We start from the raw sequence: 21338 nt of genomic DNA on the forward strand, positions 1-21338 counted from the left end.
GAACATCTGTCTTCCTGCCACTAACGATTTTGTTCCAGATATAATCCAAATATGTTTGCAAATGGAGAGCAGAGAGGTTGGCGTAATTTACACTGCAGACAGTTGGTGGTTATCACAGCTATTTTTTAATTCTTTTTAAAACATATACATTTAAAAAGTGATATGCCACCCTGGAATGATTTGTTTGGAATAGCAGTAAAAAAAAAAATTTGTTTTTGGCTTTACTGTGAGGTTTATCTCTTTTGTTTTAAAAAAGACAATACAGGGAAGTGGAAAAATTGTGAATTTTAGAAGCAGATATGAATTCAAAGCCTGGGTGATTAACAACTTCATATTTAGGAGTCTGAATATTTAATCCACTAATATTTATATAATTTGAAAAAGAATAAACTTTAAAATACTGAGAGTAGGGGCTGGAGAGGTGACTAAGTGCTTGTGAACAATTGATGCTCTTCCAGGGAATACTATATGGGTTCTAGGCATATATTGTGAGGAACACAAAATTGCCTGGAACTTCATATATAGAAGGACCTGTTGTTTCTGGCTCTCCATGGCCATATCTGCTCACATAAACATACAAAAGCAGATACTAAAAAACACACATAAACCTATTTTAAGATAAAATAAAAAATCTCCAAACAACGGGTTGTAAGAATAATAGTTGCTCAATACACACTAGGTATTATTATTATTTATATGTAACAGGTCTTTTATAACTTATTATTTATATGTAACAGGTCTTTTATAGCTTATTATTTATATGTAACAGGTCTTTTATAGCTTATTATTTATATGTAACAGGTCTTTTATAGCTTATTATTTATATGTAACAGGTCTTTTATAGCTTATTATTTATATGTAACAGGTCTTTTATAGCTTTTCTAACTTTCTCTAAAAGTCTCCGATATTAATTAATACTACAACTTTAGAAATTAGGAAAGTTAACACAAAGTAACATTATTTGATAGGTTAAAAACCTCAGGGCTAGAATGACAATAGCAGTTTTCCAACATACACTTTAATCTCTCCTCAAAGAAACTATATCAAATGGACTTTTTAATTTTTTTATTAATTACAATTTACTCACTTTGTATCCCCCCTGTAGCTCCCTCCCTCCTCCCCTCCCAATCCCATCCTTCCTTCCCCTTCTCCACCATGCCCCTCTCCCAGGCCACTGATAGGGGAGGTCTTTCTCCCCTTTCTTCAGATCCTAGTCTACCAGGTCTCATCAGGAGTGGCTGCAATGTCATCCTCTGTGTCTTGGTATGGTTGCTCCTCCCTCAGGGGGAGCTGATCAAAGAGCAGGCCAATCAGCTCCTGTCAGAGACAGTCCCTGTTCCCATTACTATTGAACCCACTTGGACACTGAACTGCCATGGGCAACATTTGTGCAGGGGTTCTAGGTTATCTCCATGAATGGTCCTTGGTTGGAGTATTAGTCTCAGAAAAGACCCCTGTGCCCAGATTTTTTGGTCCTGTTGCTCTCCTTGTGGAACTCCTGTCCTCTCCAGGTCTTACTATTTCCTACTTCTTTCATAAGACTCCCTGAACTCTGCCCAAAGATTGGCCATAAGTCTCAGCATCTGCTTTGATACCCTGCAGGGTAGAGCCTTTCAGAAGCCCTCTGTGGCAGGCTCCTGTCCTGTTCCCTGTTTTCTCCCTCTTCTGATATCTATCTTCTTTGCCTTTCTGAATGGGGATTGAACATTTTAGCAAGAGTCTTCCTTCTTGATTAGTTTCTTTAGGTGTACAGATTTTAGTAGGTTTATCCTATATTATATGTCTAATACCCACTTATGAGTGCCTCTATACCCTCTATATTCTTCTTCTGGGATACCTCACTCAGGATGATCTTTACTAGTTCCTACCATTTGCCTGCAAATTTCATGATTCCCTTGTTTTTTATTGCTGAGTAGTATTCCATTGTGTAGCTGTACCAAATTTCTGTATCCATTCCTCAGCTGAGGGGCATCTCGGTTGTTTCCAGCTTCTGGCTATTACAGATACAGCTGCTACAAACATGGTTGACCAAATGTCCTTGTTGTATACTTGAGTGTCTTTTGGATATATTCCTAGGAGTGGTATAGCTGGATCTTGAGGAATCGCTATTCTTATATCTTCTAGAGGTATCTCCATCTCTGATCTCAGGCTGTGCTATAGAGAAAAATATTAAAAACTGCATGGTATTGGCATAGAAACCGAATAGTGGATCAATGGAATTGAAGAGAAGACTCTGAAATAAACCCACACACTTATGGACTCTTGATCTTTGACAAAAATGCCAAAGCCATACAATGGAAAAAAGATAGCATCTTCAACAAATGGTGCTGGTCTAACTGGATGTCTACATGTGGAAAAATGCAACTAGATCCATACTTATCACCCTACACAAAACTAAAGTCCAAGTGGATCAAAGACATGAACATAAAACCAGACACACTAAATCGGTTAGCAGAAAAAGTGGGGAAGAACCTTGAACTCATTGGCACAGGAGACAACTTCCTGAACAGAACACCAACAGCACAGGCTCTAAGATGAACAATCAATAAATGGGACCTCATGAAACTGAAAAGCTTCTGTGAAGCAAAGGACACTGTCTTCAGAAAAAAACGACAGTATACGAATTGGGAAAGGATCTTCACCAACTCTATATCTGGCAGAGGGCTAATATGCAGAATATATAAAGAACTCAAGAAGTTAAACAGCAACAAATCAAGTCATCCAATTAAAAAATGAGGTATAGAGCTAAACAGAGAATTCTCAATAGAGGAATATTGAATGGCCTAAAAACACCTAAAGAAATACTGAAAGTCCTTAGTCATCAGGGAAATGCAATTCAAAATGACCCTGAGATTTCACCTTACACACATCAGAATGGCTAAGATCAAAAACTCAAGTGACAACACGTGTTGGAGAGGATGTGGAGAAAGGAGAACCCTCCTCCACTGTTAATGGGAATGTAAATTTGTACAGACACTCAAACTGTCTTTTATCTAGCACTGCTCTACTATGTATTCAGAAATACTGAAGTATCCATCAATGGCATCAGTAACCATAATAATAACACTTGTTCCATCTTTTAAGTGACTGCTACTATTTTGAAAATTAATGTCATAAAACACTCATGATAACCTTACAAAAAAGATTTTGTTAAATCTCAGGACTGAATGCTCATTCTTAAAATCTGGGACACAAATATGATGTTATTTGTGTCTTTGTTGTGATTTATATTCATTTTTTGCAATCTTTTCATTTTGTGTCTTGGTCATAGTCCTCCCAGTCCCAAAAGTCTCTTTTCATCCCTTATTCCTGTCCCATAGTCTACTGATAGAAGTTCATCTTCCCTACTGTCTGACCCTAGCCTAGTCCTGATGATACCTGATAGGCTAGGGTCAGACAGTAGGGAAGGAGGAGTGGATCATCTTCCTCTGAAGACAGGCTAGGTCACCCCACCACGGAGAAGTGATCAAGGAGCAGGGAACCAAGTTCATGTCAGAGACTCTCTCTTCTCCCCTACAGGAGGACTCTAATGCAGACTGAGCTGTATATGGCTACATCTGAACAGAATGTCTAGGTCCTCTCTATGTGTGGTCTTATGTTGATGCATCAGTCTCAGTACTTCCCCATGAGCCCAGCCCTTTTTCGCTTTTTCGGTCTCTTTGTAGGGCTCCTGTACATTTAAGAACCTTTTATATCTCCCTTGTTCCATAAGAATCTCTGCTCTGTCCACAGTCTGGCTGGTGGTCTCTGCACCCGCTTGATCCCCTGCCAGGCGGAGTCTTAAGACTACCATCTGTGGTAGGCTCCCTTCCTATTCCCTCTCTTCTACCACTTCCAGTATCTACCCTGTTTTCCCTTCTGAATGGGAATTAAGCATCTTCCTTAGGGTCCTTCTTGCTGTTCAGCTTTTTTAGGTCTGTAGATTTTTGTATGATTATCCTATATTATGTGGCTCATATCTACTTCTAAGTGAGTACACACCATGAGTGTCTTTTTGCTTCTGGGTTACGTCTCTAAGGATGATCTTTTCTAGTTCCATCCATTTGCCTGTAAATTTCATAAGTCATTGTTTTTAATAGCTGGTTAGTATTCCATTGTGAAAATGATCCACAATTTCTGTATCCATTCTTTAGTTGAGGGACATCTGTGTTGTTTCCAGATTCTGGTTGCTATGAACATAGGTGAGCAAATGTCCTTGTTGTATAGTTGAACATTTTTCAGATATGTGCTCAGGAGTGATATAGCTGGGTCGTGAGGCAGTTCTAGTCCCAGTTATCTGAGAAAGCACCAGACTGATTTGCAAAGTGGTTGGACAAGTTTGCATTCCCACCAGCAGGGGAGGAGAGTTCCCTTTTCTCCACATCCTCTCCTGAATGTGCTGTCACTTGAGCGTTTGATCTTAGCCATTCTGATGGGTGTGAGATGGAATCTCAGTGCCAATTTGATTTGAATTTTCCTGATGACTAAAGATGTTGAGTGTTTCTTTAAGTATTTCTCTGCCATTTGATATTCCCCTGTTGAGAGTTCTCTCTTTTGCTCTGTACCCCATTTTTAAATCACATTATTTGGGTTGTTGGTGTTTAATTTCTTGAGTTCTTTATAGATTCTGGATATTAGCCCTCTGTTGGATGAAGGATTAGTGAAGATCTTCAGCCAGTCATTTGTTCTGTTGACCATTTCCTTTGCTTTACATAAGCTTTTCCGTTTCATGAGGTCCCATTTATTGATTGTTGTTCTTAGGGCCTGAACTATTAGTGTTCTGTTCAGGAAGTTGTCTCCTGTACCAATGTATGCAAGGCTCTTCCCCACTTTTTCTTCTAACAGATTTAGTGTGTCTGGTTTTGTGTTTAGGTCTTTGATCCACATGGAGTTTACTTTTGTGTAGGGTAATAAGTGTGGATTTATTTGCATTTTTCTACATGTAGACATCCAGTTAGACCAGCACAATTTGTTGAAGATGCAATATTTTTTCCAGTGTTTAGTTTTGGCTTCTTTGACAAAAATCAGGTGTCCATAGATGTGGGGGTTTATTTCAGGGTAGTTGATTTTATTCCATTGATCCACCAGTCAGTTTCTATGCCAGTACCATGCTGCTTTTATTACTGTTGATATATAGTATAACTTGAGATCAGGGATAGAGATACCTCCTGAAGAGCTTTTATCATACATGATTGTTTTAGCTATTCTGGGTTTCTTGTTTTTCCTTATGAAGTTGAGAATTGTTCTTTCAATGTCTGTAAAAAATTGTGTTGGTATTTTGATGGGAATTGCATTGAATCTGTAGATTGTTTTTGGTAGATGACCTTTTTAATATGTTAATTCTACAGATTCATGAGGATGGGAGCTCTTTCCATCTTCAGATATCTTCTTCAATTTCTTTCTTCAGATACTTGAAGTTTATTTCATATAAGTCTTTCACTTGCTTGTTTAGAGTTACACCAAGGTACTTTATGTTATTTGTGGCTATTGTGAAGGATATTGATTCCCTAATTTCTTTCTTAGACAGTTTGTCTTTTGTATACAGGAGGGCTACTGATATTTTGAAGTTAATATTGTATCCAGCCACTTTGAGAAAAGTGTTTATAAATTGTAGGAGTTCTCTGGTAGAATTTTGGGGTTACTCATATGTACTATCATATCATCTACACATAGTGATACTTTGAGTTCTTCCATTCCGATTTGTATGCCTTTATCCACTTTAATTGTCTGGTCTGATTGCTCTACCTAGGACTCCAAGTACCATGTTGAGATACAGAGAGAGAGTAGGCAACCTTGTCTTGTTCCTGATTTCAGTGGGATTGATTTAAGTTTCTCTCAGTTTAGTTTGATGTTGGCAATAGGCTTGCTGTATATTGCTTTACTATATTAAGGTATAAGCCTTGTATCCCTGATCTCTTTAAGACTTTAAACATGGATGGGTGTTGGATTTTGTCAAATTCTTTTTCCGCATCTAAGGAGATGCTCATGTGGATTTTCTCCTTCAGTTTATTTATAGGGCAGATTACATTGATAAATTTCTGTACCTTGAACTACCCATGCATGCCTGGGATGAAGCCTAATTGGTCATGGTAGGTAATATCTTTGATGTGTTCTGGATTCAGTTTGCAAGTATATTTTTAATTAAATTTTTCTTTTTTTACATTAATTACATTTTATTTGCTTGGTATCCCAGCTGTAACCCCCTCCCACATTCCTTGCTATCCTACCCTCTCTCCCTCATCTCCTCCCATGGACCTCTCCAAATCCACTGATAAGGGAGGTCCTCCTCCCCTTCCATGTGACCCTAGCTTATCAGGTCTCATTAGGACTAGCAGTTTGCAAGTATTTTATTGAGTATTTTTACCTCAATATTCTTAAGAGACATTGGTCTGAAATTTTCTTTGTTGTGTCTTTGCGGGGTTTAGGTTTCAAGGGGACTGTGCCTCATAGAATGATTTTGGGAAGGCTCATTTTTGTATTTTGTGAAATAGTGTGAAGAGTATTGGAATTAGCTCTATTTTGAAAGTCTGTGAGAATTCTGCACTGAAACCATCTAACCCTGGGCTTTCATTTCTTTCTTTTTTTATTTGTTTTATGGTTTTATTTATCTTTATTTATTTTTTTGATATGTGAGTTTTGATAACTGCTTCCATTTCCTTAAGAGAGATATATGACTATTTAATTTATTTACCTTATATTCATTCTACTTTGGTAAGTGGAGTCTAGTAAGAAAATTGTCCATTTTATTTAGATTTTCAAATTTTGGGGCATATAGGCTTTTGAAGTCAAGCCTAATGATTCTTTGGATTTCCTAGTGTCTGTCATTATTCCCCTTTTCCTTTCTAATTTTTTAATTTGGATAACGTCTGTCTGCCTTTTAATTAGTTTGACTAAGGGTTTGTCTATCTTATTGATTTTTCTCAAAGAACCAGCTCTTGGTTTTGTTGATTCTTCGAATTGTTCTCTTTGTTTCTAATTTATTGATTTCAGCTCGTATTTTGATTACTTCCAGCTGTTTGGTTCTTTTGGGTCTGTCTGCTTTTATTTCTAGGGTTTTTACTTTTAAGTTGCATGTAAGAGATGTTTCAAATTTCTTCTTGAAGGCACTTAGTACTATGAACTTTCCTCTTATCACTGCTTTCTTTGTGTTCTATAGCTTTGGGTATGCTGTGCCTTCATTTTCATCAAATTCTAAGAAGTTTTTAATTTTTTGTTGTTGTTGTTGTTGTTGTTATTTCTTCCCTGACCCAGTTGTCATTGAGTGCAGAGTTGTTCATTTCTATTCTTGTGTAGGCTTTTTGCTATTTCTGTTATTGTTGAGGTCTAGTTTAGACCACTGTGGTCTGATATGACACAAAGAATTATTTCAATTTTCTTGTATCTTTTGGAGCTTGCTTTGTGTCTGACTATATGGTCAACTTTAGAGAAGATTCCTTGAGATGCTGAAGAGAAGATATACTATTTTGTATTTGGAAGAAAAGTCTTGTAGGCATCTATTAGGTCCATTTGATTTAAGACCTCTATAAGTGTCATTATTTCTTTCTTTAACATCTGTCTCATTGATCTGTCTTTTGGTGAGAGTGAGGTGTTTAAGTCTCCTGTTATTAATGTGTTGGGACTGATGTGTGATTTAAGCTTTAATAATGTTTCTTTTAAAAATGCAGGGCCTTTGTATTTGGGTTGTAAATGTTCAGGATTGTGATGTTCTCCTGCTGTTTTTTTTTTTTCTTTTGATGAGAATGAAGTGTTTTCCCCCCTCTTTTCATTTAAAGTTTATTTTATTAGATATTAGTTGGATCTAGTTGCTTGGAAAACCTTTTTCCAGCCCTTTACTTGGAATAGTGTCTATCTTTGTAGCAGAGTTGTGCTTCTTGAATGCAGCAGAATACTTGATCCTGCTTGCACAACTATTCTGTTAGTCTGTGTCTTATTATTGGAGATTTGAGTCCATTGATGTTGGTAGATACTAGTGAACAATGGTTGTTAGCAGATTTGGTGGTAATTGTGTGTTTGTGGTTTTCTTTTGCTTTTTGTTGTGAAGTTATTGTTATGTTGTGTTTTCTTAAGGTAGTTGATCTCACTGGGTTTAAGTTTTCCTTCCAGCATACTCTGTAGGGCTGGGTTGCTACTTAAAACTTGTTTAAGTTTAGTTATGTCATAGAATAGTTTGTTTTGTAGTCTCTTTATTTGTAGTCTCTTAATGTCTGCACGATATCCACCCAGGCCCTTCTGGCTTTCATAGTCCCTGTTGAGAGGTCTGGTGTGGTTCTGACAGGTCTAACTTTATTTGTTACTTGGTCTTTTCCCCTTGCCACTTTCAATATTTTTTATTTGTTTTGTAGATTTAGTGTTTTGATTATGTGGTGGGAGGAATTTTTTTTCTTGTCTAGACTATTTGGTGCTCTGTAAGCTTCTTGTATGCTTATGTGCATCTCTTTCTTAAGGTCTGGAAATTTTCTTCTCTGATTTTCTAAACAATATTTTCTGGTGTTAGGTTTTGTTGTTTCATGATGTCCTTGATATCTTGGATGTTTTGTGTCGGTAACTTTTAGTTTTTTTTTTTTTCTTTTCTTTTTTTTTACTTAATTACAGTTTATTCACTTTGTATCTCAGCTGTAGCCCCCTACCATTCCATCCTCCCTCCCTCATCCCCTCACATGCTCCTCTCCAAGTCAACTTTTCACTTTTTATGTTTTCTTTGAGAGGTTTATCAATTTCTGCAATTGTATTTTCAGTGCCTGAGATTCTCTCCTCTATCTCTTGTATTTTTTTGGTTATGCTGTCTTCTGTGGTTCCTGATATCTTCTCTAAGTTCTCCATCTCCAGGGCATTTTTAGTTTATGTTGTCTTTATTGATTATAATTCCATTTTCATGTCTTGCCTGATTTTATTCATTTCCTTCACCTGTTTGATTGTGGATTTTGTCTATCAGTGATGGGCTCTATTTGTTCATTTGTTTGTTTCCTCTTGATGTGCCTCTAATAAATGCATAATCATAGATTTCAGATCATTTCATGTGTTTCAGTTGCAGTAGATTTGGGGAGGGGATTCTGGTGAAGCCATGATGTACTGATTTTTGTTGATTATACTTATGCCGTCTTCTAGCCATCTGGCTATTCCTGGAGCTTGTACTGCAGACTGTGTCCACCTGTCTGGAGACCGGAGTTGTCTGCAGCAGAGAGAGGTCTTGGTGCTTCAGAATGGGTGCTGGTGATTAGGGTGCAGCTAAGGAAGGGAGGACGCTTGTACAGTTGTCTTGAGGCACGTGTCTTAGGCACTGGCATGAGTGCTCTGAAGTGTAGGGTGCATGGCCTGAGAGTGAGCAAGTGCTGGCTTGGTGTTGGTGCTGGCACAGGCCTCTGAGTGTGAGCGAGAGTGTGAGTTGAAGGTCATGGAGCATGTGCGTGCAGTGGCCTTGAAGGGTGGGACGCAGTCACAGGTTGGGCTGTGGCCTCAGTGCGAATACACAGGTGTTCAGATGGGCATGGAAGCAGTAGCAGTCTCGGGTTGTCTCGGAAAGGAGCTGAGCCACAACCCACAAAGGCTGTCAGACACAGTGGCTACACACGACTCAGACTGTCTGGCCTGTGCTATCCAGGATCCACGGTCTGTGTGCTTCCACTGTTTGTCTGGTTTCCATGGGTGACCAGCAGAACAGTGGCTTAAATGCTGAAATGCCGCTCCAGAAGTCCTGATGCTGCCCTCAGCAAGTGGGAGGGATCTGATGTCTGGCTGCTAGAGAGGAGAGTCCCTGGACGTGGGATTCTGTACTCTTTGGGACATGCAGAAAATGCCCGGGTTTCACAGTTTGTGATTCCCTGACTCTGGAGGCAGCCACACGGGTCTCTATCCTATTGGCCCCCACTCACCCGATGTCCCCTCTGGTACTGGGAAGCACCAATGGTCTGGCTCCAACCACCACTCTACTCAACTACTCAACTGTTTCAAGTCTCAGATACTCTGCTCCTCAGAAATGGGCCACACTGGTGGATGTCACCTTGGAACTCCTTTGGGTTGATAGTCTCTAATTCTCCTTTTAAATACTTATTGAATGAGCAATTCCTCTTTAAGAGAATTCTTCCTTCTTGATTAGGAAATGTCAATGATCAATAATAGTTGCAAATTTAATGAAATCCATAGACTATGGTTCCGTGAAACCAAGTAATATTACATTTATATTTTATAAGGTTATCAAAGCTGGATGAAGTTTTTGCAGTGTCACCAAATTTTGTGTTTAGTTAAAGGACAGGCCAGAAACTCAAGTCTGGCCTCGTCCTCACTTCCATTTTTCCTCATCTGGTCTTCTTAAAAGTTTCTCATGTGCTAAGTGTTTTGTAATGGTAGCATGATGTTACTCCTGAGACCACATATTCCTTCATTTACTATAACAACTTGGCAGTAAATATTCACTTCGGTTCTAGGCAGTGGTACAAGGTATAGGGCTGATTCACTGGGAGGTTCAAAAAAATTCTAAAATGCCATTTGCAGAAAGTGCTTCAACAGAGACTTGGTGCATTAAAATTCAAATGTATCTTCCTGGCAGCAAACTATCTCTGGGTCCTGGGAAGCCTGAATCTGGGTGAGCCAGGGAGTAATGAAGCCCTGCGTCTCATGCCATTGACTCCTGCATGTCAAGCACCACATTCATAATAGTAGATTCAAGTGGCTGAGCCCCTCTTTCCTTCACTAAATTGAAATGGTTTCACAGGGGAATATGGCAACAGAGATAAAAGAAAAATAACATTCTCTTACCCATTGTAGAAAGTTTGCTCATGACGTTAACCACCAAAAGAAACATCTGGAAATGTTGCTGGATTTGCTTAGCCATGCAAATCACACAGAGATGATTACACACATAGGTGTGTGTGTGTGTGTGTATGTGTGTGTGTGTAAACAATGAAAAAGTTCAGGTCACTAAAGTGTTTTAACCAGTTTACCCCAGTTGCAGCTGTGCATCAGTCTGGGCTTGTGGTCACTAGTAACTAAAACGGAGAGGCAAATTAGCTAAAGTTACACTCATATGATTGATCCTATAAGTCCATGCTTACTTACTTCAAGCAAGACTGGCTGGAGGAACATCAAATATAACGAGAGTCAAGTATTTTTGCACTCGACATTTGTTCTCTGTCTTCGTTAGGGTTTCTGTTGCTGTGATGAAACACTGTGACCATAAAACACGTTGAGGAGAAAAGGGTCTAATTGGCTTACACAGCACCGTTCATCCTACAAAGACGTCAGCATAGCAGCCAGGGAGAGACCTGGAGCAGGAGCTGATGCACAGACCATGGAACAGTGCTGCCTACAGGCTTCCTCCTCATGGCTTGATCAGACTGTTTTCTTATAGAGTCCAAGACCACCAGCCCAGGGATGGCACCATTGACATGGGCTCAGCCCTCTCCAAAGTCACTAAGAAAAGAATAGGCATTCTTGCAACCAAATTTCATGGAGTCATTTTCTTAATTGAGTTTCCCTCCAGATGAGCTTAGCTCCTGTCAAGCTGACACAAAAGTAGCCAGCTCTCTGATTCTTTTCTGATTATATTCTCTAGAAGTTTTGTCATCACTGCTTCCAATATGTTCTGGGGGTTAATCCTTTTTAGTTCCTGTTTGGCAGAGAAAAAGTCTGTGTTTCCCTATCAGTTTTTTAAAATATCTCAGATTTATAGTCTGTTTCAAATTGGCTTGAATTGAGTTTTATATCTAGCTTTGAACATATCTTGCCAGAACACAGGATTTGATTTTCTTAAGCTACCGTTAGAGGTACTTAACTCCAAAAGAGCATAAAGATTGAGAGTGGTAGAAAGATCTCTCATCTCAGATAAAATTCTGTAATTACTGTACAAAGAGAATAAATGGATGCTAGATAACAAAAACAACTATGTTCAGTATACCTGCCCTTTTATAACACATGAAGTAAATCACTAATTAACTTACAATCCATGTGAAAACTTTGAGTCTCTACATCTCAGCCATCACTGCAGAGACGGCTATCCCTCAACCAAAGGCTGAATTTATCACGAAGATGTATTTTACCAAAACTTACACAATTTTTAAAATTAAATTTGAAATAGTCATAGTTTTTAAGTTTAAAATTTTCAATTTCCACTAAGAAAGACCTGAATCTCTTCTAACAGTCTCATTTAGCGATTCTCTCCCATTTAGGATCGGTTGCTTTCTTCTTAAGCCAAAGGCACATGTTCCGGGTAACTAGTCTCAGTTACCACCCCTTATCTCAATGGACAGAAATCTGGTCCATTGCAATTCAACATAATTCAAAACATTCACCTTAATGCCATTCTTCAAACGGAAAATTCCTCTCTGTGAAAACGGAAAGGGGGAGATTGGAGAAATAGTACCGTCTGTAAGGAGCAGGCTCCTTAAGAATTGGCACCTGCCTTTGGATCTCAGCATCCTCACAAAAGCTAGGCATGGCACTGTGCCTATAATGCGCTGATGGGAATGAAAAGCCCGAAGGACCCCTGGGACTATGCTAAAAGACAATCCTGCTGAATCAGTGAATCACAGGTTCAAGAACAGACACTGTCTTAAAAATACTGTGGAAAAATACTGAGGACTACAACTAATGTTGAACTCTGAACCCATCATGCCTGCATGGCCTCACCTATTTGTACACACACCTATTTGTATGCATGAATACAAACAAGAGAAAAGATGATAAAAAGAAGGATCTTCTTATCTATCATTCTGTGACTACCTCATGTATATGAAGAAGATGGAAGCAGAGACTCTATTTAAGGTGGAAAAAAATTTTAAGTTTAATATGCAAGTACTAAGTATACATTATTTACATTAAGGAAAGTAGGTTTCTGCTTTGGGCCCAGAAACCTTGTATTCATTATTTATTTATAGACTGCAGAAGATACACCATAGCCAGGAATTCATAGTGGAGCTGGGATACTGGTATAGAATCTTTTTCTCATTCAAACCTTATTATGTATACATAGCATAAACACACTATAGAAAATTAGAAAAAGAGGGGTATACATTTTTATTATTTAAACTGTTATTTTAATGCACATATATACAATAAAAATTCACTTATAATCACTTTGAAACTAATACAAAGAAAATGTTTTTTTCTTTCTTGTCAGTCTTAACTTAGTGTGTTTTTTTTGCATTTGTCTTGCAGCTTCCTCTTTTTAATGAAATCTTTTTTTCATTTTTATTATTAGTTACATTTTATTAACTCTGTATCCCAGCTGTATCCCACTCCCTCATTCCCTCCCAATCCCACCTTCCCTCCCTCATCTCCTCCCTGCCCCTTTCCAAGTCCACTGATTGGGAGGACCTCCTCCCCTTTCATCTGACCCTTTTTTATCAGATATCTTCAGGGCTGGCTGCAATGTCCTCTTCTATGGCCTAGCAGGACTGCTCCTCCTTTGGGGGGTGGGGAGGTCAAAGAGTCTGCCATTGAGTTCCTGTCAGAAATAGTCCCTGTTCTCCTTACTATGGGAAACCCATTGGGTACTGAGCTACCACAGGCTTCATCCGAGCAGAGGTTCTAGGTTATATCCATACATGGTTCTTGGTGGAGTGTCAGTCTCAGGAAAGACCCCTGTGCCCAGATATATTTGGTCCTTGTGGAGCTCCTATACTTTCCACGTCATACTAACTCCCCTTCTTTCATATGGTTCCCTGTACTCTGCCGAACTTATTGTTTTATGTGGCAGTTATACCATGCATTGCAACACTGTGTTGTGCTTTGTTGAGATATTTCACAAGTACTTTTGCTATTATAACTTATTCATTAATAACTATGGATATAACAGCTAAGAACCAATTTGATATGCTTAAAATATTATTTCTACTCTTTTTCCCCGTCCTGAACTTTTTCTTTCTTTTCTATTTTGTCTTCTAGTCTCTTTTCCATTCAAATCAAAATGATTCAAAAGATCCCTCCCTTTTCCCAATTTTTTGCAGTGAATGGTAAAGCTAGAGAAAAACATCACAAGGATTGGAGGGGAAAAGGAAGGGAGCTACTGGTGGGATACAAAGGGAAAAAAACCATAATTAATAAACATAAAAATAAAATATTATAATAAAAATATATTATTTAGATTTCAGAAACTAGAAAAAAAGAAAAAACAAAACAAACAAACAAGGGAACATTCCATACCAGCAGTAACTAAAGACAGAGACAGAAATAGTGATTATAATGGGAAGTATTCCATATCATATGATGGAAACAATGAAAACATATGATGCCTAACCTAGGCTATAACGGTTGTTATTAGACTTTCTCACCCACATTTCTGTAGGCTCTCTGCATCCTTAAACAGGTTCTATCTATGGAGCCTTCAAGAATATCACTGCTGCTACTATTTTCTTTTTCCTATTGCATTAACTACCAAAAAAAGATTCTGTAATTCCATGCAGAAATTGTGAGGGTATATAAATGATGAAAGTCTGTTATATATGTGTAAAAATGACAAAATGAAATCTAAATCTATGATAGTGTAAAATTAATTTAATTTATTAAAGTTATCATATCTATTTGGGTAAAACATAGTGAGCATAAAATATGAAAAGTTGTTTCAGGATGGAAAAAGCAGTTAGGATGGAAGGAAAAAAAGAAGAATGAAAAAGAAGAAAGGATGAAAGACATTAGCAAAAGAATTAGAAAACCAGGAATGACAGAAAGAGTTAAATAAGCACCTAGTTGTACTTTTGCTCTGAGTGTAATTTTCGGGAGGAAAATGTAACAAAACCAATAAAATTATATGTACACTTTATTTAAATCTAAGAATTGTGTTAGGGAAATATCAGGCGAATTAATATAATATATATTTATATTGAAATTTTGCCATGAGAAAAAGTGTATATGTAAGTATTAATGTAGTGCATCTACTTCATAAATTATTTGAAAAGAATTCAATTGTGTGCTTTATACTATCAGTAGTAATGTTCATGCATACATTTTCTATTTTTTTCTTTCTCCCACGGTCTTTATTGCATATGTACTTTATCATACATTCAACAAGCTTACACAGATTAGGAGATTGATAAAAGTAACATTTACAAAAACAAGCATGGAAATATGTGAGGAGGCATACAGAATTTTGAGTTCAAATTTTTTGTGTGTATGTATGGGTATGTACATGTGTGTACTATATGTGCGAATAGTGTGTGAGTACATGTGCAGGTGTGTGCCCTGTGTACTCTCAGAGGCTGGAGGAGGGTGTTGTGCATTCTGTTCTATCTTACTCTAGGTTATTGACTCACTGCACTGAACCTGTAGCTATGTGTACACCCAAGACGTTCCTGGTACCCTCCTGTCTCTGTTCCCCTCTCTGGCTACAGGCATGACCACAGCACAGTTTTTAGCCTCTGCCCTGCAGACTGTGAAAGCAGATGCTGAGCCTGATGGCCAACTGTCGGGCAGAGTGAATGGAATTTTATGTAAGAACTGGGAAATAGTAAGAGCTGGAGAGGACAGGGTCTCCACAAGGAGAGCAACAGAACAAGAAAATTTGAACACAGGGAACTTCCCAGAGACTCATACTCCAACCAAGGACTAACCTAGAACCCTGACAATGCAACCACTTCTGATAAGAACTGATAGACTAAGATCAGAAAGAAGGAGAGGAGGACCTCCCCAATCAGTAGACATGGGGAGGGGCATGCATGCAGAAGGGGGGGGGGGGGAGGGTGGGACCGGGAGGGAAGGAGGGAGGGGCTTATGGGGGATACAAAATGAATAAAGTGTAATTAATAAAAGTTAAATAAAAAATAGGAAAGTGGTAAAAGAAACAAAATGGCCATAGAAAAGTGAAAAAAATATCCAGATTCTACATTAAAAACATTTTCTATTTTTTAATTAAGATTTTTTTAACTATTAGTTATAGCTTATTAACCTTGTATCTCACCTGTATCACACTCTCTCATTCCTTCCCAATCCCATCCTCCCTCCCTCATCTTCTCCCTACCTTTTTCCAAGTCCACTGATAGGGGAAGACCTCCTCCCCTTCCTCCTCTTCCTCCTCCCCTTCCCTTCTTCTAGCTTATCAGGTATCTTCAGGCCTGGCTGCAAAGTCCTCTCCTGTGGCCTAGAAGGGCTACTCCTCCCTCGAGTGTGTGTGTGTGTGTGGGAGGGTGTCAAAAAGCCAGCCATTGCATTCATGTCAGAAATAGTCCCCATTCCGCTGACTAGGGTACCCATTTGGATACTGAGCTACCACGGGCTACATCTGAGCAGGGGTTCTAGGTTATATCCATAAATGGTCCTTGGTTGGAGATATAGTCTCACAAAAGACCCCTGTGCCCAGATATATTTGGTCACTGTGGAGATCCTGTCCTCTCCAGGTCATACTAACTCCCCCTTCTTTCATATGATTCCCTGCACTCTGCCCAAAGTTTGGTTATGAGTCTCAGCATCTTCTTTGATACCCTGCTAGGTAGAGTCTTTCAGAGGCCCTCTGTGGTAGGCTCCAGTCCTGTTACTTGTTTTTTCCTATATCCAATGTCCACCCCATTTGTCTTTCTAAGTGAGGGTAATCATCTTACCCAGGGTCCTCTTTCTTCTTTTAAACTTAGATTTTAAAATTTGAATTGAAGCTGAATACTACATGATTTATGAGCCTGGAGAGTGAGAGAGGGAGAAACTTTGTTTTCATTCTTGGTGGTCATGACCGTCAATCTTGATTATCCACTTAACTGTATTGAGAGATAATAGAAGGTCAGGAAAGAACACTTCAGAGCATATCAGCACGGGCATTTCCAGCAAAGATTAACTCAGGAAACCCCACCCTAAATCTGAGTGTGACATTTCATCAGGTTGAGTGTGAACAGAATAACTAGTGCAGAGTTCTATCTTACTGGTCAACACAAGGTTAATACACTAGCTACCCTCTTCTACTATCATGGTACACTGCCACACTATAGGCCCCAAACACCGAGGCCAATGACAGTGGGTACACTTCTGATACTACGAGCCAGTATAAACTTACCTTCCCTTTATAATCTACTCAACTATATCACAGTGATCAAAATTTCAAAAAAAATATAGTGGAGTAACTGAAGCTCATTGTAACAGGAATTAATTTAAAAGTTCAGTGTTTGGTTACCGTTCTATTGACGGTGAGAAGACACCAAGACCAAGGCAAGTTTCCTAAAAACAAACTTTTAATTAGTGTTTGCTTATAGTTTCAGAGGACAGACCGTGGTCGTCATGATAGGAAGCAGATATCCATGGCCCTTGGAGCACTAGCTGAGCCTCTGCACCCTGCAGAGAACAAGTAGAGTGCAAAAGAGCCTGCACCTGGAGTGGGCATTTTAAGCCTCAAGTCCATTCCCACGGACACACTTCCTCCAACAAGGCCACACTCTAACGCAGCCCAAACAGGTCACTAACCAGACCTTTCACACATGTGGGCCTATGCAGGCCATTCCGATTCAAACTTCCATACCCACAAAACTAGTATTTAAGATGAAAGAACTAATAAAGTACAAGTGAGTCTGGCAGAACGCAATAAAAATATGGCTAGATGGAAACAGTGAACAGAATTAAGAAATAACCTTACTGCCAAAATTAAGATACCGTTATATCAATTGTGATAGGTTTGAATAGCACAAACTTGGTTTAGAAAACTGGAATAAAGGTTCTTGAAAAATATCCTGACTGATGTGTTTGGAAGACGTCAGCATGTATGCCAAATTCTCCTATAGAAATAGAGACATTTGACCTTGCAATATATGCAAGCTAATTAAAAACACTGGAGATATGAGTATTTGAATGTGAAAACATTATTTCAGCTATTGGGATTTGTGTCTGAACTCACGTAATTGGCTATATATAGGCCAATGGAGTCAGCTAGACTTGCTGTTCATAGAGACCACTTCTCATGCAATTAAGGTGCATCTAAATTTACAAAGTACTTCAAATGTAGTTGAAGATGTTTGACATAGGTTGCAATTGACTATGCCGTTATGGTCCTGGTCAGAGTAATTGCATGTAATATGTAATATTTATTACCCCTATTACAGGATTTAGATTCAGCAGAGGAAAGTATTTAGGTATCCCTAAGAAGCCTCATATGAGACAGGCATGGTGGAGCACTCCTGTAATACCAGCACTCAGAAAGGCAGAGTCAGGTGGATCTCTCTGAGTTCAAGGCCAGCCTGGTCTACAAAGCAAGTCCAGGACAGCCACGGCTACACAGAGGAACCCTGTCTCAAAAAGCCAAACAAAAATGGGGGAAGCTCATATGGGTTGTTGTAACTGAAGTAGGAAGACATCCTAAATTTTTGAGGTACCATTCACTGGTCAGGGTTCCCAGACTTCATAAACAGAAGAAAATGTGCTCAGAGCTAATAGTCCTTGCCCTCTGTTTCCTGCCTGCAGATACAATTCGACAATACAGCTCAAGACCATGAATACCTGGTCCAGACAAACTGCACTATAACCCAAATATGAATGCTTCTTTCCTTAAGTCCTTCTTGTCAGGTGCTTTATTTTTTTTCTTTTTTTTAATTTTTTATTTAACTTTTATTAATTACACTTTATTCCTTTTGTATCCCCCCATAAGCCCCTCCCTCCTCCCATCCCGGTCCCACCCTCCCCCCCTTTCTGCATGCATGCCTCTCCCCAAGTCCACTGATAGGGGAGGTCCTCCTCTCCTTCTTTCTGATTTTTTTTTTTTGTTCTTCTCAATGCAGTTTATTCAGGAACCTTGAACAATCATCTGACCCTGGGGAAAGCCAGCCCACAGCTTAAATAGCCTCTGGGTAGCCAACCCCAGCATGCCTCATGGGCAACACAGATAGGTCCACATACACGGAAGCAAGCCAGATCCTCAGCCTTAGTCAAATATGGAGTTGTTTGTGACAGAGAGCACTCACCATCGGGAAGGTGGAAGGCGGAAACCAGCTCCATTTTTAAGGCGCGGCATTACGCAGCTCTCTACAGTTCCCCCTTTTTGTTTTAGAAGCATCAGGCAAGAGTAGAGGTCTGATCTCTGATATTAGAAATAAATTGGGACTTTGTACTGATGTTCATTTAGGTGTCATCCACCCAAAGACCCGTCTGATACCTTTTTCTCAGAGGTGGGACCTGGGGCATCAACCCACATGCAATCAGACATGCTCTTCTCTGGGTCAAAAACGGCTGACCCTGAGTGCAGTGCTTAGCCTCGCATCCTGAGCATAACATTTTAGCTTTTTATGGTAGCCAACCATGCTTGGGGAGACTGTCCTGCTTCAAAGGCTGTAAAGGCCTGAATGGTCATGGCTGCATTACGCTGTTGTGAGACTCTAATCTTGCATATACACCACAGGCAAACCAAGGAGACCAACACCAGAAGGCCTGCTAACACTCCCATGCCCGCCCATTCCTTCAGATGATTCATGGCTGCAGCAATCCATGATGATAATCCTGTGGCTAGTCCTGCGTCCACTCTGGTAGAATTTGCCATAGCAATGGCCACTCTCAGCTGCTCCATCATAGTATCGAATTCTCCAGTCCAATTACCTAAAATATAGCTAGACAATTGTTTAGACAGATTTGCAACACTGGAAAAATTCTCATATTGTATGCTAGTGACACAAAGTCCAGAATACTTCCATTGACAGCCAAGTTGAGTGATTTATTGCAACAATAAAAGTAACTAATTATAGCTATGTGGAGGTTTGAATGAAAATATTCCCCATACACTCGGGTATTTAATGCTTGATCCTTAGTAATTGACTGTACTTGGAAGAATTTAGGAGATGTGTCTTTACTGAAAGAAATATGCCACTGGATATAGGCTTTGAGAGTTTAAAGATTCACACCCTTTTCAGCTCACTGTCTCTGCTTTACACTGTGGCTCAAGGTGTGAGATTTCAGCTTGCTTCTCCAGCAGTCATGACTGAAACTGCTATGTCTTCTCATCACAATGGTGACTTATTCTTGTCCCTTTGGAAACAATCAACCAAACTCTTTTCTTTCTTTTTTTCTAAGTTTCCTTGGCATTGGAGTTTTGTCACTGCAACAGAATAGTAGCTAATGTAACTGATAACCATGACTGGGTCTACTAATGCATTTAAATTGACTAGTTGACAATTGTATGGTAAAATAGACACAGGCTTTTAAATCAACATTGAAATTTTATAAAATCTTGCTTTGTGTAACATCTTGTATACATTGCACAGTGTCTCAAACTTCTAGAGTTAAGAAGGACCTCTAACACCTGCGCAATTGTTCCAAATGAACTTAGCTGTCATTTAAAAATACAGACTGAGAGAGATGTCTCCTTACTGTAAATCCAGCCTTTTCCAGTAAACTGCATTGAATCATACAGTTCCTAGGGTTTCAACTTTACTGTGGTATGCTTGAGAGTGATTCACTTGTTTCCTACTAAAAGTCTCTCAGTTACTAAACACAAAGCTTCTAAAATTCCCCAAATTGGATAAGCTCATACACCACAAAACAAAACAAAAAAAATATGCATCCTGAATATGACTTTGTTACTTTAATTTGGATGTGGCTCTCCCCTCACTGACCCAATAGACATATTTTAATCTTGTCTATTTCCACACAGCACCAATTACCTTTGGAGATGAACCTCTAATGTCTATTTTTATTTCTGTATCTCTCCTTAAGCCTCAGTGTGTGATTAGAGTTATTTTGTGGATCTTCTTCCTTTTAGAGTTATTAGGAAGCTAGCATCGTCTGTTTATATATTCAGGCACCTTGGGACATGTAGTTTCTTTTTATCTTCTGCAGAGTTTCAATAATGTTGTTTTGAATACGGTTCTAAAAGCAGCACTTAGGTACCTGCTTGTAATTCTTTGGAGATATACCCAGAAATATAATCACTTCAATGGATATAATTAAAATGATAATTCTAGCTTGCTGAGACACTACGATGCTTTCTTATCATAGTAGCAATCATTTTACATTTAAGGTAGTAATACTCTGAAGTTCTCCATATCATCACTGATGTTGTATATTTATTTTATTTTTTCAAATAGTAGCCTTATAATGGGGGAGCATAAAAGGTAAGCATTTTATTCTCTTACATAGTTGTTTACAATATAATAGTTGAGAATCTACTATATAAGACACATGGTTTCATAGCTATAAAAAAGGCTGGACATAACCAGGACAGTTAAGGAGACAGACATGGAAAAACGTAGTGTGATTAACGATTAACCATCCCTACTGTGTGGTAAATCCACAACAAGCATATAACTTTGGCCAGGGTTTCCAGTTTAGACTTCTTATTACATGTGATGTAACCACATTCATGTTTTTATGAAATAAATCTTATCTGGGAAACCAACTAAAAATACGCCTGTGGGCATGTTCCAAACAGAATACAAGGTTTATAAAAGATCCTGAGCACAGAGGGCACAAAATCA

Source organism: Meriones unguiculatus, chromosome 3, assembly GCF_030254825.1.
Source record: "Meriones unguiculatus strain TT.TT164.6M chromosome 3, Bangor_MerUng_6.1, whole genome shotgun sequence".
Lineage (NCBI taxonomy): Eukaryota > Metazoa > Chordata > Mammalia > Rodentia > Muridae > Meriones > Meriones unguiculatus.